Genomic DNA, 26,204 nt, shown 5'->3' on the forward strand with positions numbered 1-26,204 from the left:
TCAGTGGAGTTGCCTCCAGTGGACAGTTCAGCTCCCATTCCCAGGCTAAGGGAAAGCTTCCTGAAACCTGCAGGCCCGGAAAAGATTCCTCATTGCAGAGTGCTGACCTGAAGGTTAAGAGTCCAGGAAAGGCAGCTGGGATGTGTTTTGAAGTACTGCAGATCACACAGGCAAGTTTCAAAAACTTTCATAAATAAATGCTTGACTGTGCACATTCACGACCCCTGTGAGCCCTCTTATCCCGCTCATGGATGAGGTTAATACAAATGTGTCCTACCCGCCTGCCCATTGTGCCCATGCACCAACCCGAAGATTGCACGGCCAATGAACAATCGGTGTCGATTGGCACCTCAAGGGCCTTAAGTGGCCCGTTAATTAATGGTGGGCACACATCAGACATCATCGCGCACCCGCCCAGCAAAATATCGCGATGGCACGCAGTGATGTCAGAACGTTCGCCCAACATCGCCGTGCGTCATTTTACGAGCGGATGTGCGGGGCCCGGCCCCGCACGACAAAGGGAAAATTCTGCTCGCTAACCATATTAATGACTTGGAGGAGGGAGCAGAGTGTAATGTATCCAAATTTGCTGACGATACAAAAATAGGTGGGAGGGCATGTCGTGATGAGGGCATAAGGAATCTGCAACAGGCTATAGATAGGTTGAGTGAGTGGGCAAAAATTTGTCAGATGGGGTTTAATATAGGAACATGTGAGACCACGCACTTTGTAGGAAAAATCAAAAGGCAGGCTATTATTTAACTAGAGAGAGACTCCAAAAAGGTGCAGCACAGTGGGATCTGGGTGTTCTTTTGCATAATCTTATTGAATGGTGGGGCAGGCTTGAGGAGGTCCGCTCACCCATGAGACAATTGAGGCCCTTAAATGGCTAATGGTCACTTAAGCCCCTCTTCTCACTAGTGCTGGGATTTTACCCCCGGCAAGAGAGGCCCACATCAAGCGTGCAGACCTGGGGGGTTCAATGGTTGGGCTGGTGGACAGTCAATTTAGAAAGTGATTATTTTACAAGCTTCCTGTGTCATTGGAGGCCCCTTCAAGATCTTCCCACTGCCGTGTTTATTCACTCCACCACCGCACCATTACCCCCCCCCCCCCCACCCCCAAACACACTTACCTTGCCACCCTCATTGGGGCCTGCCAGCTTTGACCCAGCAAGACTCCAGATTTACCTTAAAGTCCAGGCTCCATCATAGCACTCTTCTTTGGGACTGGCTGCAGTCCCAGCGGTGGCCACTGCTCCAAGTGGTATTGCTGGGACCAGAGAGCTGCTGGCCATTAAAAAGTTGCAGGGTGCACACCCGATAAAATTCAACCCAGGGTTGGGTATGCAACATTTCAATAAGAGAAACAGAATGGAAAAGAAGGAGGAGTAGCCTTGGCAGTAAAGGATGACATAAGGACATTAGTGAGAAAGGGTCAGGTAGTAGGATCAGTATGAGTAGAGATTAGGAATAACAAGTGTCAGAAAATGCTGAGTAGTTTATCAGCTCCCTAACAACACTTATACTAAGGGACAGAACATTAAACAAGAAATTATTGGAGCTTTCAATGAAGCTAATGTAATAATTGTGGGGGATTTAAATCTTCTTATAGACCGGACCAATCAAATTGGCAAACATGGTGTGGAAGATAAGTTTGTTGGGTGTTTTTGTCACAGTTTCCAGGGACAATATATTGTGGAACCAACTAGAGATAAAACTATTTTAGATCTAGTATCATATAATGAGACAGGGTTAATTGGTAAACTCATAGTAAAAGATTCACTGGGAAATAGTGGTCATAATACAATTGAAGGCCATATTAAGTTTGAAAGTGACATACTTTAATCACAAATAAGAACCTTAAACTTAAGCAGGCCAATTGCAAAAGTATGAGTGGAGAGCTGATTAAGTTTGGTTGGTAAATAGACAAAAAGTATATAAAAAGGACAGTAGCTAAACTAAATATTGATCCCTTAGAAGCAGAGACTGGAAAAATTATCATGGGGAATGAGGAAAAGCCAGAAACATTGGCAAGTATCTTGTACCTGTCTTCACATTGGAACTCATAAATTATATATCAGGTATTGAGAGAAGCCTAACAGCTGATAAGAGTGAAGAAATTAAGGTAATTAATATCAGCAAAGTAAAAGTACTGGAGAAACTCAGAGGACTAAATCTGACAAATCCCCAGGATCTGATGGCTTACATCTCAGAATTCTAAAAGTAGCTGCATAGATGGTGGATCCACTGGCCGTGGATCCAAAATTCCCCAGATTTTAGAACGTTCCAGTGGATTGGAAGTTAGCAAATGTAATACTACTATTCAAGAGAGGAGGGAGAGAGAAAACAGGGAATCTATGGGCCAGTTAGCCTGACATCAGTCATCGAGAAAGTACTAGAATCTGTTATTAAGGAAGTCTTAACAATGCACTTAGAAAATCGTAGTATGATCAAACAAATTCAACTTGGTTTTGTGAAAATGAAATAGTGAGCAGAATTTTTAGGTTGGCGTGTGGGTGTGCGGCCAACCCAATCGAACGCAAAATCGCGTGTGATGATGTCGGGCAAGCGTCCTGACGTCGCCCTGCGCTCACGCAGTATTTCGGTTGACGGGCACGCACGAGTGTTGGAAGTGCACCCGCCGACAAATTAAAGTTGTTAATATTCATGTTGTCCCCGATTTTTCATGGTCCGTCCAACCTTATGGTGGGCGGATGGGTGAATCTGCCAGGTGGGCTTTGCATTTTTGATGAAACCTCATCCAAGGGCGTGATGAGGTTTCCGTGATTAAATTTTTAAAAAAATGTATGGCAGAATGTTCATCGTGTATATGTTCAGGTGACTGATTCTGATGCGTGGACATTTTTTTCCAGGGTTTAAAATCTTTATTTAACTGTTTTGAAAACTTCAGCTCCCGGAGGCAGCTCTCTGCCTTCAGGAAGTTTTCATTCAGCTCTTGCCCGCACTCGCACTCAGGTCATTGCCTACTCTCCTCCCAACCCCCACCCTGGTAGCGCTGCGCATTTCAGCCATGCTTCATGCTGGCTAGCTGTTAATTGGCCAGCCAGTGTAAAATCACAGTCGGGCGCCGATTGCGGGTGGCAGTCCATTCCCCGGCTGCTCCCGGGCCTGCCGATCGTACCCACACACTGACCTAAAAATCCTGCCCAGTGTTGTTGACAAATTATTTGAGTTTTTATAAAATATACTTGGTAGGGTAGATAAAGGGGAACCAACCAGTAGATATGAAAAACTTGGATTTGCAAAAGACACTTGATAATGTACCACACAAAAGGTTAACACGCAAGATAAGGGTTCATGGAGTTGGGGATCATATCTTAGCATGGATAGAGGATTGGTTAATGGACAGGAAGCAAAGAGTGGGGATAAATGGGGCATTTTCAAGTTGGCAGGTTCTAACTAGTGGATTGCCACAAGGATCAGTGTTGGGGCCCCAGTTATTTATAATCTATGAAGAAACAGGGCCAGGATTTTCCCCTGGGTGATTTGGGGGCCTATTTAGGCCATTGACAGGCTATTTAAAGTCATTAAAGACCTGCCCGTCCAACCTTAAGGCTGGCAGGAAGGCCAGGAGCCCCAGTGGGCTTCTGATAATACATGAAACCTCATCCACTGGCGGGATGAAGTTTCATGTCCGTATTGTAAAAAATTAATAAAGTGTATGTATTCTTTATTAACATGTCCCATCTCGTGTGACATCGTCACATGAGGGGGACATGTTAATAATTTTTTAATGTTTCTATTTTTAATGTTTTTGACACTATCAGTATTCTCCCTGAGACAGGACTTTGCCTCAGGGAGAAGTGCACTCTTTCGTGCGCATATGCGAGAGAACACACTTTGACAGCTGGGTATTTGCTCCCCCCTCCGCACAGGAAGCACAAAGTGCTTCCCGTCGAGGATGCTGCTGGGCCCGCCCACTTAAAATGGCGGCAGGCCCCGTTTCAGTGGCGGGGGTCGGCTGCCCGCCTGCCGCCAAGCCGGTGGGGCCCGCCCACCGTCCAAGGGCAAGATTCTGCCCAGGGAATTTGCTGACGATATTGTAGTATTCAATTGTTCAATTGTTTGGTGTTTGATTATGTGTGTCTATTGATTCTTCTCTGTTCTGTGTGCTGCTAGTCAAGTCTGGGTGTAATTACTGAGAAAGATAAACTAAACTAGAGCAAGAAGCTGGAAGCAAGAGGGAGCAGACATTTTAAAACACTGAATGAAAACTCCTGTTCACACATAGAAACTGCTGTCATATCTACGAGGCATAAAACACACTATTGGTGATGAGATGGAGAATAGTTTAAATTCACCAGCCCCAGCACCGTTCCTTCTTTTGCTGGGAGATCCTTGAGATTGATGAGTTTCAGGGTTCAAGACCTACTTGCACCCTATGGGGATGGACAGTCTGGATGTAGCAGCAACCCACAAGAAGTTGATACTCGGAGCAGAAGGCCAGCAAGCAATCAAGCAGCTCACAGAAGACACAGCTACATTTGGAACAGCTGTAAGGGCTCTTGGAAAATACTATAGGCCAAAGACGAGTGTGATGATTGAACCATATGCATTCTGCCAGAGATGCCAGGGAAATGGTGAGTCCATAAAACAATTGCAGTGTTATAGCAATTGGCTTCTACATCTAAATTTGGCACTCCAACTAACTGTGATGAATTGATTGAGAAAACTTCAATTCCACAAATTAGGATACATTTCCCCATGGAAGATTTAACCTTGGAAAAAGCCATGACTTTAGCAGCCCAAATCAAATCGAACATATTAGATTCTTAGGTGTTACATAGAAATGCACCCTCAGACTTAGGGGCAGGGTTTTATGGGGCGGGGCAGAGAAGGGAAGGTGTGTATTGCTCCCGAACTGACTGAGTTTAAAAAAAGCTGCCCTTTAGCGATAAAATGCTGGGGGTGGCCTTAACAAGATGAGTATGGGACTTCTGCCCCTCAGGGACAGGAAGTCTTGACCTCAAGAGTCGTTGGCCAATCTGATTGGCTGGCAGCTCTTGTAGTCCCAGCAGTGCCAGAACCAATTAGTGGCCACTACTGGGACTACAAGAGGAAGGAGTGTCATGGATACTGGACTAGGTAAGACAGGAATTTTTGGGGATCCTAGGGATGGGGGAGGGGGTTGAGGGTTTGGGTTTCAGAGGCTGTGGGGGAAAGCACAAAGGGTGCAGTAATGGTGAACTTAGACTATGCATCGACATTAAGGCAGTCAACAAAGCAATCGTTCCAGACAATTATCCACTTCCTATGATCCAAGAACTATTGGCATCATTTCATGACTCCATAGTATTCACAAAGCTCGACTAGTGACACAGCTATGTTCAGATTCCACTAGCAGAACAAAGGTAATATCTTACAGCTTTTGTTACTCAGGAAGCTGTGTTTCAGTAGCACTGGATGCCCTATGGACCAAGTTTAGCACCTAGCACATTCCAGAAGATTATTTCTTCAATCTTGTCAGATATTGACAGGACACTCAGCCTACTTGGCAACGTCTTTGTCCATGCAGGGGAGAAGACATGTCATGATCAACGGTACGTACTTGACTTGTACAGCACAATTTGATGCCCAACAAAGAGAAATGCACATTCACAGCATCTAAGGTCGACTTTCTAGGTTGTGGAGTGACAGCAAGTGGAGTAAAGTCATCATGCGCTTCCGAACCTGTCTAACATGAAAGAAACTACCAACTTTTCTCAAAATTTCATTCATAAGTACACAGATATCACAGAGCCTCTCTGAAAGCTTCTGCACAATGGCACTGGACAATCGCACAGCAAACAGCATTTGACAAGTTAATTTGACATAGCATCTCCACTCATTCTTGTGCATTTCAACCCACTTGCGGAAATGTGTCACAACAGATGCATTAGGAAATGTGATTGGAGCTACACTCTCACAGTACATTGAAGGAAGTGGACAGTCAATTGCTTACCCATCACACCTGTTGTTGGAAACCGAGTGCAAGTGCTACTGGAAGGCATGAAGCACCATCCTGCATCAACACTTGTGAATATTGACACATCCATCTCTAGGGTAGAAAATTCACTCTCAGCACCGATCACCAAGATATGACTACGTTGTTAGCCACGTCAGGATCTGGTTATCAACCTCTACAAATGGTCAGATCATCTTCATCAGTACAAATTCTAGGTCAAGTATCTTGCAGGTTCACACAATCGAGTAGCTGACATGCTTAGCTGTACAATATCACAGACAGTGTTAGCGATAGCAAAGCAGCTTGCAGCACTGAATACCATGTGATTGTGATGATTTCACACACAACCACCAATCATGCAATGTGAGAGGAGTTGACAGCAGAATCGGTGACAACAGCATACTGCAGAAAGTAAGTTTGCATCTAAAAACCGAGTACCTTTGCAATATAGAGGAAAAACCGGTCCCCAGAGAATTTCTATTTTTTGAAATGTTACACGGAATTTTGAGTTTGACAAGTCGGCAATGTGTGTCAAAGGCACCATTTTTACTAAAGGATGATCAAATATCTATTAAGTTTATAAACAGTATAGCTCCTTTATTGTATCTGTCTCTAAATTTGTTTCCCATTTCTTAATCCGTTTTGTGTTGCTCTCTTTTTCTTTGTCTTCCCACTTTTTTCCCTCTCACTGTTTATCTCTCTATGCCACTCAAGGATCTTTATAATCTGACTGTTCTCTAAACTGGGAGGCTGGGATTTACAAGTAACCACAAATCTACAAAAACCTTCTCTCAACAATTAGCCTCTAGTTGCCCTTGACATATAAGTACTTACACCACTCTTTCACTATCTTCTTTAGACCGATGGGCTAGTCAAAAGTCATCATAATACAGGGTGTGTTGGCTGCATCAACAGTTTCAATAGCTAATAGTTGTACACATATTCTGCTGCCTAAGATCAAGTTCACTAGACAAATCATTGCTAGATATGAGCTAAATTCTCTTGCTAGAAAGGCAGCAATCACATTTGTCCAATTGACTTAGGAAATGTGGAATAATAGTAACTTAATTTTGAACGCTATGATGCAGGTCTACCAAACGTGCATTACGTGCAGCTTAGCAACACCTGGACCACTAATAGCAGGAGAGAAAACTAAACTCTTTCCACACCTATTCTCTTGGCCATGCTCTAAATGTCAAGTGGGAAGATTCAGTTCCTGATATTGAAGGACTTGGGGAAGCTAAATTGGCAAGCCGAATAGCTTTCCTCATACCCAGACCTCCCAGGTGGCTATTGTCTCTATCACATTGAAGGTGGGACATATTCGTAAGGATTTCTCTCATGGAGAACTTGAAAATACTTCAAAGCCACTGGGCCAACCTAGGTTCAAGTTAATGATAGTTGCAAGAAGGATTTGAAAACATCAATACCACAAGCTGGGAAGATCTGGATAACAGCATGCAACACTAGAAAGCTGCGGAGCCAAAAAGGCTTAAAAAAGTGCAGTAGTTGAGAGAGAGGGAAGAGAAGAACGCAAAGAGAAAAATACATCTGGTTTCCTGAGTTAATAGTTGTGGGCTTTATCATCTGGCCTTGTGATTTATACCTGCACCATTGATCGCGAGCATTGTTGTTCAAGAATCGGATATTTCAATGACTCATGATACGGCAGCATTGCAAAGTAACTGACCTTGTCTGGTGCTTACACCTTCGTCTTTCATGATTGACAGCTGCCATATAGTCCGTTCTATTCCAGGAAGCACCTGAGCAATGGCCTTAAAAGGACTGGAATGTTAAACTCAGCTCCATTTCAGCAGCTACATATTGTAACTGCACTCAATCCCAGACTACCTGTATACAGTGGGATTTGGAGATCAGCTTCTTGAACCTGAAATATTCAGATGTAATTCACAATTCTAATGTTCTCTGATATACCCTCCATCCCTCATTTTAGCACTTTAATTGTAGAAAGTTTTTGAAATAAAATGGAGGTAAATACTCCTGATTGCTTTTAAGCCTTTTATGAATCATTTGCAAATTGAGAATGTATTCAATGAGGATGAAAGTGACTGTGTCCTTGTTCCTTGTTTTCAAATTATCAGCCTGACTGCCTGTGCATGTTTGCATGCAGTCTTTAGGACACATTTATGCTTGTGTGATGGAATGAGCATACCACTTTTCTCCCATGCAAACATGGGAGAGTTTATTCAAAAAGATTAGACATGTACAACTCTACCCTACATGCACTGGAATATGGACTAAAAAGAAATACACTTGGCAGTTTGCTAGCAAGGATAATTAAAGGAACTATTCCAGCTAAGTTTACAACCTTATTAACATGTAACAACCAGAGAAAACCTTTCTTCCCAGATCCAATTGAATAATAAGCCACACATTTTGCATGAATATGATGCAGTTTTGTCTTTGCATTGACATAAAATGTGTGGTAGAATTTCAGTGAAAAGATGACCAAATCAACTTTAATCGAATGGCACGAATAAGCCTCAGTGAGGTACTGGCACTTTGTTTCAGCTTCAAATCAGTGATAGTATAATTCCAAGTGCAAGGCAACATTTTAATTCTTCCATCATTGCATGGACTATTTTTAATCTTATATTCAAATATTATTCAAGTGCTGGTGACTGGAATATTTTCTTTGGCCTAGAGACATTGTGGAAACAGCTGTCTAACTCAGGTTTATCAGTCCAACATTAACTCTTCTGGTCTCAATTTGGGATTTAAAATGCACCTTCTCCACCACGCTTTCAATTTACATCTGCACTCATTATTTCCACAGTGAAAAAAGCAGCAATCTTCTCCTCTTTAACTCTGACTGATGTAAAGCTCCGGGTTTACTAGAACTAATTGCACCAATACATTCTAGGATGGGGGTGGGGTGTGGGAGGAATGCAGTTTTGATTTCAATGCCAGTACTAGTTCACCCCTCCTGGAGAGGACTGCTTTGTGATATTCTCCAAATATCATCTGTACCAAACTGGATAAAACATAATGTAAACAAACTATAGCCATCTGTACTATAAATATAATCAGTAAAAATAAAGAACACAGCAAACCTGGCAGACTTGCAACAGGCAACAGTCTTTGGAGGAAGCTGGAAATGAAAGTGAAGAAAACCTTGAATTTTGTGTAAATGCTGACTGTGTAGTCCCATCAAAGAGGAAAAAGATATGTCTTCAAGTGAGATCCAGTGCCCTTTAGAACCTAATGACCTAGAAACCCTGTGCAGACAGGAGCTCATCCAGGAAACAGATGTATAAAATCATTCAGAGTTCCTGTGTCTCCTGGGCATCCAATGATGCAGTCAATTACCGAAGCTCGAGTCACTGACCCCAAAGACAGAAATCTAAACACTTCTGCCTCCACGGACAAATTAGATTCAGATGCTTAATGACTGATTGGAGATGCATTTGCTTTACAAAGAAGACTCCATAAGGGAAATAATTTTTTAAAACTTTGATTTGAGTAGAAATATAAAAATGACAATTGGATTTAAGAAGTTCAGCAAAGATAATAATTAATTTATAGATCGAGCTCAGGGGTAAACTGTGAACTCTTCTGCAGACCAATTAACATGTGTAGCACATTCACATGACCTTAGAGCGAAACTGTGATCAGTGACAACACTGCCAAAACCTTAGGAGGAATGTCACAGATGGAGGTCATAAATAATTAACAAGATGAGCAGAAAACATCCCCTTTGAATTAAGCAGCTACTTTGTCTAGGTGTAGTGAATATATTGATGGTGCGGAGCAGAGAGACATTATTCTCCTGTTAATCATTCAATATTTTGGGGGTGCCATTTTTTTGTCAACATGGAGTAAAATTGGTTGCTGTGAGAATAATTAGTGTACCAATTACATAACATGTGCATGCACACTTAGCTTTGCACATCGGCCAGCCAATTACAAGGAGATTTAAAGTTCCACTTTGGGGTAAATCTGGGACAAGACTTCAAATCTTGACAGCAGACCCAGTTTAAACTGGTGACAGGCAAACTTCACACAAGTATTAGTAAATTCTTTGCGCAATATCTGATCAGCAATCAGGACAGGGAGGCTATCCTACATTAGGTTACTAGAGCGAAGAATACTGCAGGGTGAATTCATGCTGGGATTTTCCTGCTCACCCACTGCAGTTTTGGCAGGTGAGTTGTGGAAAATTCCAGGGAAATAGCCTTCACAACATTCTGCCATTTTTCTGCAGCTCTTCAGTCAAAGTTACAGTGGACATGCAGGAGATTATCCATGGAAATGTATCCCCACCCCCGGGAAAAATTTAAGAGGAAAATTATTGTAATAACGCAGGGGACTTCAGGTTTTTTTTTTCTGGGCAGATGGGCGAGTGTAGGCCAGGTGTTTTTCCTCATCTGTGTTTATCTTGTGAGGAGTGGAAATGGCGGACTTAAACAAAAACTTTAATTGACTGTTGGTCGAGAACAGCTATACATAACTTCTATAGTAATTATAGCGACCTTGTTGAATAAGATGTCTCATGGTGATTTACGTTATTATTTTATATTGGTTGGCAAACACATGAAAAAATTTCCCTACACTTCTTAAAAATAAAATGTATGCTTTGTTTCTCTCTTGCTTATATTGCAATACTACATTCAGGACAACCTTAAAAAGTAGTGAACAAAATTGCAGAGCAATTGCACAAAAAGGGGCTGATTTCCTGCCTCTATCCAGTTTTTTTCCAGGATTAATTGCCATGCTTTTTTTCAATTTTCTCTCTTCATCTGAAGCTAAAGACTCTTGCTGTGATATAATTCCACAAGTATTCAAATACTTCAATCAAGTGGCAATACCTTGGAACCAAGCAATTAATAATTGATCATGGAAAAGTCCCAGCTGAGGCCATCCTATCTTCACCCCATGTCCATGTGTGCACTTCCCAACAGAGTTGCTGTGTAGTGATGAAGAACAGGAGCTCATGGCTAAGCAGGAACAGCAGGAAATGGCCAATGCTCCCATTTTAACCTATTGATAGTGAGAACAGATTTGGTGCACCAGCTGCTGCCTGGATTGAGACCCATGCTTTCCAATCATCATGTATGAACCTAGAAAGTTGATGGGCTATTCAACTTTGGGGGCATCATGGATAATCTTTCCCTCACCCAACCGTTGTTGGAGTTGGATTCGTGGCTAATTTTCAGCCCTCCCTAATCCAGTGACTCAGAGGCCAATTTTAGTGCCTTACCATTGCCCGATGTTGAGTTGAACCAATTCACAATGGACCAGAGATTGAACTTGGGATCCTTCTTTGTTTGGATGGTTAACAGACTCACTTCCTTAAGCAGCAGCGTAATCGGGGAGAGTAGCTATGGTTAATTCTGTCTGGACCTCTGTGCCAAATATTTATTTCTAACTTTCTCATTATAAAACAATATTTCTGCCTTTAGCAGCAGGTATCCAATTGTTCTGGGGGGAATTAATGTGCAATTTGAGTGGACATGATGGAATTCAAAGGAAAGGGGATAAAATATATTTTTGGAGTTTATGGAATTGATGTTATCCAGCATTTAGCACTGACTGAATTCTAGGCACTCATTTCAGAGTAAGTTCATTTACCGTTTCTATATGATTGTGGCTTATAAGTAAGCGAAAGTATTGTGCATATCCGTAAAAATAAACTCTCCATAACTGGCAGACTGCCTAGGGGAAAGTGGAGCGGGAAGGAGGAGAGTCTGAGGCACTGGTACTTCTGTCTGCGAATGCAATCAATTAATAAATCTCTGGCACAATTTAACTCAACTTTGTAGACAGACTTTATTACGTTGAAAGTACGAGATACTGACTTGATGTCATCATACCACATGAATGCTGTCTGCTTGGAACTCTCTGCTGACTGCCTGCCCTCAGTTTAAAGCATTTTACGCTATAGGAGGTCAGCACTAAAGATGCTCATGTCTCCATTCATCAGTGCACTTTACAGTGTAACTAATCCCAGGATCCAGGGATTATTGGCACCAGAGGTGTATTAAAATGCAGATCTATGTTTGCACTGTCAGCATAAGGGTTTTATCTGTGTGTCTGATTTCAGGATTATTTTGGCCATTTATCCTTAGAAAGGAGTGAATTTTTGAGTGTTGCATTTTAAAGCAATTTGAACAGGATTAAAATGGAAGGCCACAGGCTGCAGGTATTTGCATCATGTATGTTAAAGCAAGACTGCTACCCTGACTGAGAATGATATATTCATTCCATCCCAGGGACTCTCAATGAACATTAACACCAGAGGGTGGAACGTCCAGTTTTGCTGAAAGTTCATGAAGTTTGTCTCAATTCAACCTGTTACTACACCCCCCTAAAGTTATCAGCTTTACTGGATGACTCTAAGTGGAGAGAAATCGGAAGTCAATCCCAACTTCCTGCGGGGACAGGAAGAAGGTTAGTTGCCAGGTTTCTTAAAGGGAAACAAAAACATAATTGCTGGAAAAACTCAGCAAGTCCCTTTCTTAAAGGCAAAGCTGTGGAGGAACTTTGCTGAGATGAAGATGTTTGAAATGCTGGAAAGTTGTTTGATAAAATATTAATTAAGTCGATAAGAAGATCTACTAATATGGGGAAGCATGAAGAGTTCTTTTTTAATATCATTTTAACAAAATAAAGTTGCACTGATTGAACAAATTGAATCTGATCACATCAAATTAGTGGCGCAATTGTCTGCTATTTTTCATCCTCCGCCCAACCTTACAGTTGGCGGACGGGCAAATCGGCCAGACAACCTTTACATTTTTCATGAAACCTCATCCAAGGGTGGGATGAGGTTTCTGTTATGAAATAAAATAGAAATAAAAATAAAAATCTGTGGGAGGCATTTTTATCATCCATATTTTCAGGTGCCTGATTGTGATGCTCCGACATTTTTTTCTGCTTTTTAGAACTTTATTGGAACATTTCTGGGTCTGCAGCTCCCTGAGGCAGCTCTCTGCATTCAGGGAGCTTCCCCTCAGTGCTTGCCAGCTCCCGCATTGACGTCATCGCCTGCCCTCCTCCCGCCCACACTCCGGCAGCGCTGAGCTTTTCAGCGTGCACTTCACGTTAGCTGACCGTTAATTGGCCAGCCAGCGTGAAATCACAATCGGGGGCCGATTGTGGTCGGCGGTCTGTTTCCCGGCTGATCCCGGGCCCGCCGAGCTAAAAATTCAGACCATTAAGTGTTTACTTCGTCTATTTCAGGGATATTGAAGAAGAAACGCAGTGCAGCCCTGAATGAATGTACAGATTTGTGGTTGTGGCTTGCACACAAGAGAGTAAGAGAGCACTATTCTTACCTTTACAACACTGGTTGGGTTATTGAACTTCTTTTGGCATTGTAGTCATGTACCGGAAGCTAAAGTACAGGCCTTGACCTCATCTGCAACTCCTTTCCATGGCAGAGGAGTTGGCTGGAGGTCTTTCTACTCCCTGGTAAGGACAGAATCTTGCACCATCTGCCATTGCCTGGAGCAGGACTTTCAATGGAGAATCATGAAACTAAGGGTGTCATTTCTGGATGTCTTTCACCTACCTTCTTCAACCTGGAAAGTTTCTTTGCTGTTTGCAAGCAGAGTGCGCTTCTCCTTTAAGAGGTGCTGGCGGCTTTAAGTGGTGTCAGAGATGCTCGCTATCTTGCCCCCCAAATAGGTGTGCAGGTAGTTGTGGTGCTCGGTGCACATTTGAACCATTTTCACTTAGGTTTCAGCAAAAATTTAAAGTGCTGTCTGGGACCTTGTGAAAATGTGCATGCAGTGTGCCCCACCCTCTGCATTCCAGGTCGGCATGATCGAATTTCAAAGCCAGTTACCATTATATGTGGATCTGCAATGAATTTAACAAATGTCCAGTTGTATTGCAGAGAAAATTAATGTTCCCAATTGCATTGTTAAAACAACCTTTAACTGATTCAAGTCACAGAACTATTGCAATGGGCAGAATTTTCCATTCCGGGACTAAGTCCCATGGTGGGGGCAAAAACCAGGAGTGTTTCCTAGCATGGAGGCCAGTGGGAATTTGCACCATATTGTGTGATGCCGGCCTCAGTAATTATGCAGTCGGGGGCTTTCCTGTCATTTTTTGCTGCAGGGCGGGCTGGAGGGCGCTCCCCCCACCATCAAAGCTCGGTGCCCAGACATCAACTTACCCACCGCTGAAGGAGGTGATGGCCTGCTGGGGGTGCCAGCCCCCAGATTCAGTTATACATCCTTGGAAGTCCTTCTCAACGCAGTGGAGGCCAGGAGGCACCGACCCTACAGGGTCTCTAGAGAGGTCAGTGCCCGGGGCATCCACCAGAGGACTGCCCTGGCATGCTGCAAATGAATGAATGAATGATCTCACCTGCTCCGCCAGGGTAAGTGAACCCTCAACTGCTCACTTTCACATCATTGAATGGTACAGAGGTCATGGCACCATCCATGCAGCCCATGCATAAAAGAGCTACTCAATGTGATAACGTGATGTCTCATAGCCCCTCTGCAGCCCATCTAGTCTGCAGGTGGGGAGGCCACTGCAGGTCCCTGACCCCTCCACACAGAGAGTTCAGATGTTGTCTGGGAGCTAAGGTGAAGGGAAGGGGGTCAGGCGTTGAGAACACCAGCAACCATCATTAATGACATGCCTCTGTCAGCCTTATCCTTCTATCTGCATGGGCTCACTGCTCTGGAGGGTGCTGTCCCAGAACCCTTGTGAACGACCTGCAGTGCATCAAACACGTGGCACACAATATGTAAGACTGGTAACAGGAGAAAGATACCTGAAATCCAATTGCTGTCAACCTTATCCTTTGTTTGTGCAGGAAAAGACGAGGCACAATAGGAGAGAGAGAGAGAGAAGATGGGAGCAGGCTGGCCTGACCACAAGGACCTCACTGACTTTGAGCAGCGGGCAGCCTAGCTGGGCAGGGGAGGAACCAGACCAAGCCTGTGGTGGTGGAGAGGTTGGCAGGTGGGGTCCGCCAGTAAGGATCCATGCACGTCACATAGAAACCTAAGGGTCATACGTTCCTCCATATTGGAGGCAGCTCATGCAGTCACTTGCTCTCTCTCTTCGTTCATTACAGATGCCAGCAGGAAGAGGGCGAGGGAACAAGAGGAAGCCCTGTCTGCCAGTTCATCCAGCCCACAGAGGACCGAGGATATTGGGGAGGAGGAAGAAAGTGCACTTGTAGAGCTGTCACAGCAGTCACCTGCACCATCCACAAGTGCAAAGACACACATCTCAAAGGGTACCAGACAGAGTTCAGACCAGATCTCACATTCTGGTCACTGCACGGACACGTGTCCGCAGCAGGAGAAGGCAGGGTCAGCCAAGCTCACTGGCACCAGAGGACTGCTGGGGTAGAGACATCTGTGACATCCAATTCGGATGACAAGCCTCTGGGATGGGCCCTGCATGGGATGCTGGGGAAGCTGCAAGAGGTGGAGGAACATCAGGCAGAGGTGTTGGATGCCCTTGACATAGAGGCACGTGAGGCAGAGAAATCAGTCCGTTTGCTTTTTGATGGAGTTGTTCCGACACATGTGTGTGCATTGAGGTCTCCATGTGCAGGATGGCAAATGCCATGGAGAAGCTAGTCCAGCAGAAAGTCCAGTTTCTGCCAGAGATGCATGCAGACCTGCACTCCATCGCTATAACCATGGGTGTGCTTTTGCTGTGGCTACACGAGATGGAGATGGGACACTTCGATCTCCCTCCAAGTGCCCCTTCCCCTCAAGGAGTCAGGCAGGGGCCCTCGGGCATCCAACAGGAGGAGGAGCAGCTGTTGGACACACCTGGGACCACCACTCAGGAGTCTGACGGTTTCCAGCCCTTTGGAAACTCCATGCCTGTGACCCCTTCAGCTTCGCCCTCTGTGATCGCGGATGGAGCAGCTGCCTCACAGCAGGACAGCCAAAGTAAGCTGGAGCACCTAGAAGTGGTAATGACCCAAGATTAAGAAGCTTTGATTTCACATGTGGTTGCACGGATGCACAATGATTGTTAAAGTTATGATGCTTTTGTAAATATACTACACTTGCACTTTAATGGTGTCTGATGTGGTTTATGTGGAAGTAGTCCTTAAGCCTGTTCACACCACACAGTCCCCCCTGCCCCCAGCCCCAACGCCATCTTCACAGGGATACCCAAGGCTGGGTCTATGTCCCTTGGAATCATGCATGTGCGGGGAGGCAAGGCATTTACCAGGGCCCTTGCAAGACATGTGCAGTAAGTTTCTTGCACACACTGAGCTTTTGACCATCCCATGCTCATCTGTCCCATTGTAAGCACTACATGCTGGGGTCCCCCTTCAGTTGAGCTGACCTGCATCTCCGCCCACCCTCGATGACCCAACTCCCATGCAGCATTTCAAGATCTCCAGCACGAGGCTCTGTGTAGTTGCGAGCAACCATGTTTGTTGTGACCTTTGACATTCAGTCAAATAACTTTACCCTCCCCCTGTGACCCACATCCTCCCCTCATAACCATTGACACTCCACTCTCAGGTGCAGCATTTAACCTTTCCCACCACGATCCTTCAACCTGCCCCCATCACCCGCCATCCTTTGCAGGTGAATGTCCACGTCCCCTACCTTCCCGAAGAGCTCACCCCCATGACAGCAGATCTGCCCCCTTTCATCCCACCAACACCCAGAATTTGGTTCTTTTTTTGTATTCCTCCAACAACCCAGAGCGCCCCTTCACCTGTCATTGCTGAACCCTCACCCTCCCACACTTCCACTGCCTCCTTTAACCCTCACCATCCCTTCATATCACCAAATTCCTCAGTATGCTCCCCAGGACTAATCAGTTGACACCACAAACCCCTTCCTCTGAACCTCTTTCCATGCTCCCCCCACCCATGCCCATTCACAGCTGCACATCCCGCTGCCCCGTCCATTATCCGGCAACACCCTTCCCCCCTCCTGCTCCATACCACCTCATCCATTCCATGACCTGCAGCATCTCTGTCTTTCCCCTATCAACCCCAGCCTCTAGGCCTCCCCACCCGCCCCCACCTCTTTATTCTTCTCCTCCCCATCTAACTCACCACCCCACACAACCACAGACCCTCACATCCCAATACTTCCTGCAGCCATCCACCTACAGCTTGAAGATCCACCTCCTGGAAGCTGCTGCAGTGAGAAGATTCACATGGTTGATGCTCCACCCACCCACTGCTGCACATGGTGCTCCGGGGTCCATGGTCATGGGAGGCCTCTATGCTGATCTCCACAGACTGCTCTAGGCCTTCTTCAGTTAAGTGCTGACGTTTGCACGCTGCATTGGTCCAGATGTGTTATGGATCGGCGTGAAATCCTTTTGATGGCGCAGATGATTGGGCGGGGTGGGGGTTGGGTGGAAATTCCAGTTGGGCCTTCACCTGTACCCCATTAATGAGATGCAAAATGGTTTCACGTTGGCCTCTGGCAGGAATGGCGACCCACCATGATGGCCAGGAGCGTACATTCCCATCCTCATTTTACACTGGGGAGGGACTGATTTTTTGGCTCCCGTCGCATTGCTCCCCCCCACCCTGCCTGCCATTCAACCTGCCGTGGGGACTGGAAAATTCTACCCCAATATCTTTTTAACCAATTCACTGCCGGCTGCGGTTTAAATATCACTTTTACGGATTCACTGCACCCTTCCCTTGAGGTCTGACTAAAGCTCATGCCCAATTGTGGCAGTGACATTAATTGTACCAATTGGTATCACTGGGAACCAGAAACTGTAATAAGGATGACTCCAAAGGATGACTCCAAACAGGATCTTTAGTTATGAATGAAAGCATTAAAAACAAAGAAAACCTAGGGCAGGAAATCATAGTTTTTTTTACTGCAATAATAGATCCAGTATGCAAGTCCTGCCTTTGAGAACGTAGTGACCTATGTCATCCTCTGCCAACTCTTTCAAATTGTTCTTGTGGCAAAGCACAGACGGCTCCTATGGTTGTCGGTCCACAGGTGTCACTCAGTGATGCACAGTTGGGTGGCTAGGGACCAACAAGGGATGTCAGCAATCCTGCAGGCTGTGTGGAGGAATGTCCTGGAGAAGGGGCTTTGTGGGAGGTCTTTTTCCAAAGTGAGTACTCAGCCAGAGTCTTCGTGTTTTCGACAGAGAGTTTGAGAACAGGCTTCATTGTTTGTTGGGGATCTTTGGAGACTTGCTGAGCCATTAATGAGTGAAAATATCCATCTTGTCAAGGTCGTGGTTGTACAAAACATCTAACATTTTGTGCCAGTAAACAACATCCCTTGGAGACTGCAAAGATCTTGCACATCAAAAATAATAACATCTCTAACTCTTTGCATGTTAAGCAATGAACTAGGTGAAAAATGTATTTTACTACATGAAACTTCTGCAAAATTTGTTTTGCGGACTCTGAAGCAATTATCAAGGTCATCAGTTTATGATAAAAACAAAAACAGAATTACCTGGAAAAACTCAGCAGGTCTGGCAGCATCGGCGGAGAAGAAAAGAGTTGACAGTTCGAGTCCTCATGACCCTTCAACAGAACTGAGTAATATTAGGAGAGGGGTGAAATATAAGCTGGTTTAAGGTGGGGGGGGTGTGGGGAGAGAAGTTGGGGGGGGATGTGGTTGTAGGGACAAGCAAGCAGTGATAGGAACAGATAATCAAAAGATGTCACAGACAAAAGAACAAAGAGGTGTTGAGGGTAGTGATATTATCTAAATGAATGTGCTAATTAAGAATGGATGGCAGGACACACAAGGTACAGCTCTAGTGGGGGTGGGATGGAAAGACTAACAGGGCATAAAAGGTATAGATTTAAAAATAATGGAAATAGGTAGGAAAAGAAAAATCTATATAAATTATTAGAAAAAAACAAAAGGAAGGGGGAAGAAACGGAAAGGGGGTGGGATGGAGGAGGGAGTTCAAGATCTAAAATTGTTGAATTCAGTATTCATTCCGGAAGGCTGTAAAGTGCCTAGTTGGAAGATGAGGTGCTGTTCCTCCAGTTTGTGTTGGGCTTCACTGGAACAGTGCAGCAAGCCAAGGACAGGCATGGGCCCCATACCCGCATGGGCCCCAGCTATGCCTGTCTCATTATGGAGTATGTGGAACATTCCTTGTTCCAGTCCTACTCCGGCCCCATTCCACAATTCTTTCTCCGGTACATCGATGATTACTTCGGTGCTGCTTCATGCTCTCGTTGGGAACTGGAAAACTTTACTAATTTTGCTTCCAATCTCCACCCCTCCATCATTTTCACATGATCCATCTTTGACACTTCCCTTCCCTTCTTTGACCTCTCTGTCTCAATCTCTGGTGATAGACTGTCCACCAATATCCATTACAAGCCTACCGACTCCCATAGCCACCTCAACTACAGCTCCTCACACCCCGCTTCCTGTAAGGACTCCATCCCATTCTCTCAGTTCCTTCGCCTCCGTCGCATCTGTTCCGATGATGCTACCTTCAAAAAAGTTCCTCTGACATGTCCTCCTTCTTCCTTAACTGAGGTTTTCCACCCACGGTCGTTGACAGGGCCTTCAACCGTGTCCGGCCCATCTCCCGTGCATCCGCCCTCACGCCTTCTGCTCCCTCCCAGAAACATGATAGGGTCCCCCTTGTCCTCACTTATCACTCCACCAGACTCCGCATTCAAAGGATCATCCTCCGCTATTTCCGCCAACTCCAGCATGATGCCACCACCAAACACAAATTCCCTTCACCTCCCCGGCGGCATTCCGTAGGGATCGTTCCCTCCGGGACACCCTGGTCCATTCCTCCATCACCCCCTACTCCTCAACCTCCACCTATGGCACCTCCCTATGCCCACGCAAAAGATGCAACACCTGCCCCTTCACTTCTTCTCTCCTCACCATCCAAGGGCCCAAACACTCCTTTCAAGTGAAGCAACATTTCACTTGCACTTCCCCCAACTTAGTCCACTGCATTCGTTGCTCCCAATGCAGTCTCCTCTACATTGGAGAGACCAAACGTAAACTGTGCGATCGCTTTGCAGAACACCTGCGGTCTGTCCGCAAGAATGACCCAAACCTCCCTGTCGCTTGCCATTTTAACACTCTACCCTGCTCTCTTGCCCACATGTCTGTCCTTGGCTTGCTGGATTGTTCCAGTGAAGCCCAGTGCAAACTGGAGGAACAGCATCTCATCTTCCGACTAGGCACTTTACAGCCTTCTGGAATGAATATTGAATTCAACAACTTTAGATCTTGAATTCCCTCCTCCATCCCCACCCCCTTTCCATTTCTTCCCCCTTCCTTTTGTTGTTTCCAATAATTTATATAGATTTTTCTTTTCCCACCTATTTCCATTATTTTTAAATCTATACCTTTTATGCCCTGTTAGTCTTTCCACCCCACCCCCACTAGAGCTGTACCTTGTGTGTCCTGCCATCCATTCTTAATTAGCACATTCATTTAGATAATATCACTACCTTCAACATCTCTTTGTTCTTTTGTCTGTGACATCTTTTGATTATCTGTTCCTATCACTGCTTGCTTGTCCCTACAACCACAACCCCCCCACTTCTCTCCCCCCACACCGCACCCCCCCCCACCCCCCCACCTTAAACCAGTTTATATTTCACCCCTCTCCTTAGATTCACTCAGTTCTGTTGAAGGGTCATGAGGACTCAAATCGTCAACTCTTTCTTTCTCCGCCGATGCTGCCAGACCTGCTGAGTTTTTCCACGTAATTCTGTTTTTGTTTTGGATTTCCAGCATCCGCAGTTTTTTGTTTTTACATCAATTTATGATGATTGAATTCTGTTTCTATAATGAGAGATTGTGAAGGTATCTTGGATTTTTACTGGTATCCTGAGAATGACATATCATGATTTCAATTATTTTTCCATATAATTTTGCAATAGTTTTCTTTCTAGCGTGCTGAGGAGCCCAACCCTCCAGATTGCAAAAAGAATATTTGTGCCTCTGATTACTCGGGCTCCCTTTCCAATTGAATCCTCCCCTTCACTCTCCACCCCGCTGCCCCACCAAATCTCCTCCACCTCCTTACCTGAGTGCCAATGGTCAGCATCTATGATGCCTGATCTTCACAGGATGGCAGTCGGCCAACTGATTCTTTGTGCCCTTTCTGGATGGGCAGCTGGCTGGTGTCATGTTAATGAGGCCCAGGCATTAAATTTGACCTGGTCTCCAACATCAACTCCCAGACAATTATTGCAGTCCAACGCCTTTCTCCTGCTTTTGACCCGGAGTTAAAATCCCTGCTCGAGTAATCAGAAGGCTGCTCAATTGCGAGTTAAGCACAGTGTCTTCACCTAATGATCACACAAGTATTCTTTCAACTGGAGGTGGGGGAGGGGAATCAATGGCTAGTGAATAGATATAGTAATTGTGCCTGATCTTTCTCCTTTCCCTTGCCAGCAATACCAAACTAAATGGAAGATCTTTAACTCTGCTTTCGTTTGAATATGATTTTAATAATAAAAAGAGCTCCAGCTCAGTATTCATGGTCTCTTTTCATTCATGGTGAAGCAATGTTTGTTACAATTACTGACATTTGAGGACAGAAATAAATGGTTAACAACATTTTAGCAGTGCATCCTTTTAGGTCTCAATAAAACAACCATAATTGCCACACCAGTCACATATGTAGGGTTATGTTCTCTATTTGTCATCATGGGCTCACTAGCTGTAAATATAAAGCAGCTAACAATCACACCCAATTGTTGTCTTAAAAACACACACAGAACAACCCAGAATTAAGCATTAAGATGTTTCCTTCATTCTGACATGTACAGGACACAATTAAACGGTATTTTTGCAGTCATTCGTGGTTTCAGCTGAGGCAAGCATTATCTGTCACATACAAGGATTTCAGATAATGAACTCCAGACTTGGTTCATAACTGAGGTTCCGGCTTCAGCTAATATCACTAATATCACGATATCACTCCATGCTGGGTAATTAAATTTGCCCTACAGAAAGTGTTGAAAAGCCTTCCTTGTAATGCCTACGAGAAATTGCAAATGAAATTCTGTGAACATTTCAAACAACCTAGTTCCAGAAGACATTTGTTGTTCAGGGGTCTGTGGTATTCTCCAACAAGGATCAAACTCCCAAGTAGAAAAGGAAAATGACCTTATTTGGTGCTTTTTACCCAACAGGTTTGTGGCAGCTAATTAATATTAATGACTGAAGTGAGTCAGACTGATCAGTAAATAACTGATCACAATGTGTTATTGTTTTATCAACAGTTCTCATTTTCTCAGAGGCGGCAGTCAAGATAAAGTGGGATTCTTTATTTGGCAAATGTGGCTTTTTGTTTTCGCCTCTGCTTTTCTTCAAGCCCCGTGACGTTAATTAATAGCTGCTAGAAAGAAAACAAAGCATTTCCCTCCACCTTCCCTGTGGGAAAGTGGCTAGCCTCCACTCAGCATCTTCCTCAGCAACTCCACGGACATCATTAACTCCCTGTGTGAAGAATCATGGCCAAGGACCTATATTAAAACAGCCCTATAGGGATTCCTAGGTGCTGCCTGTTTAAAAGGGTTTCCTTCTACAGCACAAAACGAATGAGAATTCACAGTCACAGTGTAAATTGAATTAGGCCCATAACTTCTGGTGTCCAGATCGTCAGCGATGGGACACAAGTTGGCAATGCACAACAGACCCCACGGAACTCCTGACGCTCAACACACATTGAAATTGCCCGGGAAGTATCAACTTCCGATGGGCTGACTTCTGCTGCCCAGGAATCCCCATGAATATCTTGGATACTGAGCTCAGGTAGGTGGGACTTACATGGATACTGTCTTGTTTTTTGTTTCAATGATGCACACAGGCCGTCGACATTGTAGCTGAGCTAACTTTATTGATAACACATTTTCCTAACCTAAACACATATCTGCAGTAACTGAATTCTATCAAGACAGGCTCCAACATGTGCTAATTGACCTTCAACTCCCAGGTCAGGTGACACCCTATCGTGTACAGAGTACCGTATAGTATCTAATACTGGAGTCCACTATCACAATCAACTATTATCATGACATACTTACCCAGGAAATGTTACGCTCGTTAACACACGGTCTAACAGTTTATACATGTGAAAAAGAAACACTTGCATTTATATAGAGTCTTTCATGCCTTCAGGTCATCCCAAACTTTTGAAGCATAGTCACTGCTGTCAAGGAGGAAACATCACTGTCAATTTGTGCACAGCATAATTCCACCAATAACAATGTGAGGATAACCTGATCACCTGTTTTTAATTATTTTTTTTTGAGGGAGAACTATTGCAAAGGACACCGGAGAGGGGGCGGGGGAATACCACTACTCTTCTTCAAAGTAGTGCCTGGGATCTTTTAGGCCAGACAAATCCTCAAATAAATGACACATCTGAAAGACATTTGATAGTGAGGCACTCCTTCAGTAATGTACTGAAGTGTCAGCCTAGATTACGTGCTCAAATTTCTGAGGTGGATTTGAATCCACAACCTTCTGATTGAGAGGGGAAAATGCAACCAACTGACACTGTGATAGGAGGCAAAAACAAAATAAAACTTCAGTGACACAGGTCTTCTATCTGACACACTGTTCCTATGGGAGGTACAATTCAAGGTAACTGTGGCTGAACAAAAGCAGACTTGGATCAGATCATGAGAAATGTATAGCTTTAAATGACAGGCATGTGTATGTGTGAGGTATATGTCCCCACAGTGATATTGGCCAACGTAATTCAGTAATGATATGCCTCATCTTATTTACAGTGTAACCCTGGGAAACAATATTGAGAAAATATTGCTAAGGACAAGAGGTTGGGTTAGGGCTGATAGAGATAAACAATTAACTCTGGGAAAGCAAACAGCATTGCTCATCTTTAAACTACTGCAAGGTGGCAGTCTAACTGTTTATTTCTTTCCCTTACTTGCTATCAACTTCTCCTCTCCTCCGAAAGCAACTTATCGCTGAGCTATGTTATTCTATGGCTAATCAACTCCATTCTAGTATCTTACCTTATTGGCATGTTGGTCTTTATTGCAAGGGGATTGCAGGGAGTGGAGAAATAAAGAAGTCCTGCTACAAATGTCCAGGGTTTTGGTGAGACTACATCTGCGTACTGAAGTTTTGGCCTCCACTTTCAAGAAAGGATATACTTGCATTGGAGGTGGGACAGTGAAGGTTCACTAAACTGATCCCGGGGATGAGGGGTTGTCCTATGATGAGAGGCTGAGCAAATTGGGCCAATACTCCCTGGAGTTTAGAAGAATGAGAGGTGATTTCATTGAAGTCTACAAGAATCTGAAGGGGGTTGGTAGGGTGGATGCTGAGAGGTTGTTTCCTCTGGTTGGGGAACCTAAAACATGGGGGCCCTATCTCAGGATAAGGAGCTGATCATTTAGGACTGAGATGAGGAGAAATTACTTTACTGAATGGGTTGTGACTCTTTGGATTTCTCTACCCGAGGGGGTTTTGGATGCTCCATTGTTAAATACATTTAGGCTGAGATAGGCAGGTTTCTGGGCTGGGATTTTCCAGCCGCGTCATGGGTGGGACCCGTCGTGGACGAGGCGACACCCCAGCCAGAAGTCCATTGACTTGCGGCGGTACTGGAAGATCCCGGCGGCGGGCGGGTACGGAAAATCCCACTGTTGGTCTCTCAGGAAATCAAGGGATATGGGGACTGAGCAGGAAAGTAGAGTTGAAACCCAAGGTCAGCCGTGATCATATTAAATGGTGGAGCAGGCTCGACAGGCCACATGGTCTAGTCCTGCTCCTATTTCTTGTGCTCTTGTGATCATTCTACACATTTAAGCCAAATTGGGATCCTATTCTGCCATGGGATCCTGTAAACAAAACGAGAGCTCCAAGATAGAGGCCTGGATTTTCATCCTCGAAGTGGGTAGGGGGAGTTGGGAAAATTCCCGGTTCGGCCCACCTGCCTCGGGAGAAATTGCCCACAATTGCTAGTGGCCAGATGCAGGCTGGAGCCGGGCAAGCCAACCAGGAAGCAGTTTGAAGGTAGCCAAAGGATCTGCTGGTTGTGGAAGCGGGCTGTTTAAAAGGTCCGTTAAGTGCTGTGGGACTTTGTCCCAGTGAAAAAAAAGACAAAGTCTCTCAAGCCCTCACACCTCCTCCATCCTCCAAACACTGTCCATGCCCCATCCATGTCACCGCATGCTCCCCACCTCTATGTCCACTCATGCCCCCTATGCCAAGCTCTGCCCTCCCAAAAAGCTTCTATGTCCTCTCATGTCCCCTATGCTAAGCTCAGGCACTTCCATGTCCATTGATCCACTGTACATTTTCTAGAATCAATGAACACCCCAGTGTCTAGTGGGATGTATAAAAAATACTTTGAAAGAATGTAATTCATTGATAACTTTCTCCTATGAAAAAAGCCTGGTCCAAGCTAATAAAAGTAGCAATCACCCAGGCCCTTTGAAGTTTCAAAAACCACAAAATATAAAACTTGAAACCACCTAACTTGTGTTGCCAAACATTGTGAAATTGACTGCAAAGATCAGAGAGCCTGAGCTTTCAATCAAACAATGTTTCCACTGTGGAGAAGGTGTTCTTGTATTTTAACAGCTGTTCCGACTCTCAGCCAAGCACCCATTATGAGGGCAGGGGAGTGGGACCAGATAAATTGCTCTTGCAGAGAGTGGTTACAGGTCTGGTGGGCCAAATGCCCCCGTTCTGTGCTGCAACCATTTTTTAACAATGGGCTGAGTTAGGAAAGAAGCTGACTAGTGCTAGGTAGATGAGCCCCACAAGTTAAATTACTTGAGGCTTCAATTACAGGCTATTGAAGACATTTTGCACTTGCACCTGCCTCCCATCCCACTCTGTTACAAATTTGTACAAACTTTAATCTGATTGCAGTAGGAGCTGTGTTATATTGTTATATTATTCATAAAAAGCAAGCAGCTAAATGTTATGTGAATATATACCTGGGGTGGCATATTGACTGTCACACTGCAGACATGTGCAGAGTAGCAATGTACCAATCTATTAGTCTACCAGCCACATGGAGAGCAGCAAGAAACACACTTGATGAATCTCCAGTGAAGTGTGATTATTTCTGACTTATGGGAACCAGATGACGTAACAAGCAGGGTTGACGACTTTCCCGGATTGTCCTAGATTCTTCAGAAATGATAATATTAATCTTTTAAAAAAAATCGTGACATTATTTACAAACTCTGATTTTTTTGTTTTGTTGATCTGACAGCCCAGTATCATCCAGTCGGGTAACAAAGAGTTTGTTTGCTTTCCAGTTGGTGTGGGAAGGCGGTG

At 44.5% G+C, this 26,204-nt stretch overlaps 1 protein-coding gene across 2 annotated transcripts in view; it reads right to left on the reverse strand.

The window, feature by feature from the left end:
• The window catches only part of ppp2r3a (protein phosphatase 2, regulatory subunit B'', alpha), a 421,139-nt gene that overhangs the window by 243,004 nt on the left and 151,931 nt on the right, over positions 1–26,204 (reverse strand). The window contains exon 1 of one of the 2 annotated variants that reach the window (XM_041173211.1): positions 9,042–9,151. The exons of the other annotated variant lie outside the window; for it this stretch is intronic. The gene's annotated coding sequence lies outside the window, so the exon portion shown is untranslated. Of the gene's footprint in view, positions 1–9,041; positions 9,152–26,204 lie in introns of those variants that run through there. 2 annotated transcript variants of the gene reach the window in all.

Source organism: Carcharodon carcharias, chromosome 2, assembly GCF_017639515.1.
Source record: "Carcharodon carcharias isolate sCarCar2 chromosome 2, sCarCar2.pri, whole genome shotgun sequence".
In the NCBI taxonomy this organism is placed as follows: Eukaryota; Metazoa; Chordata; class Chondrichthyes; order Lamniformes; family Lamnidae; genus Carcharodon; species Carcharodon carcharias.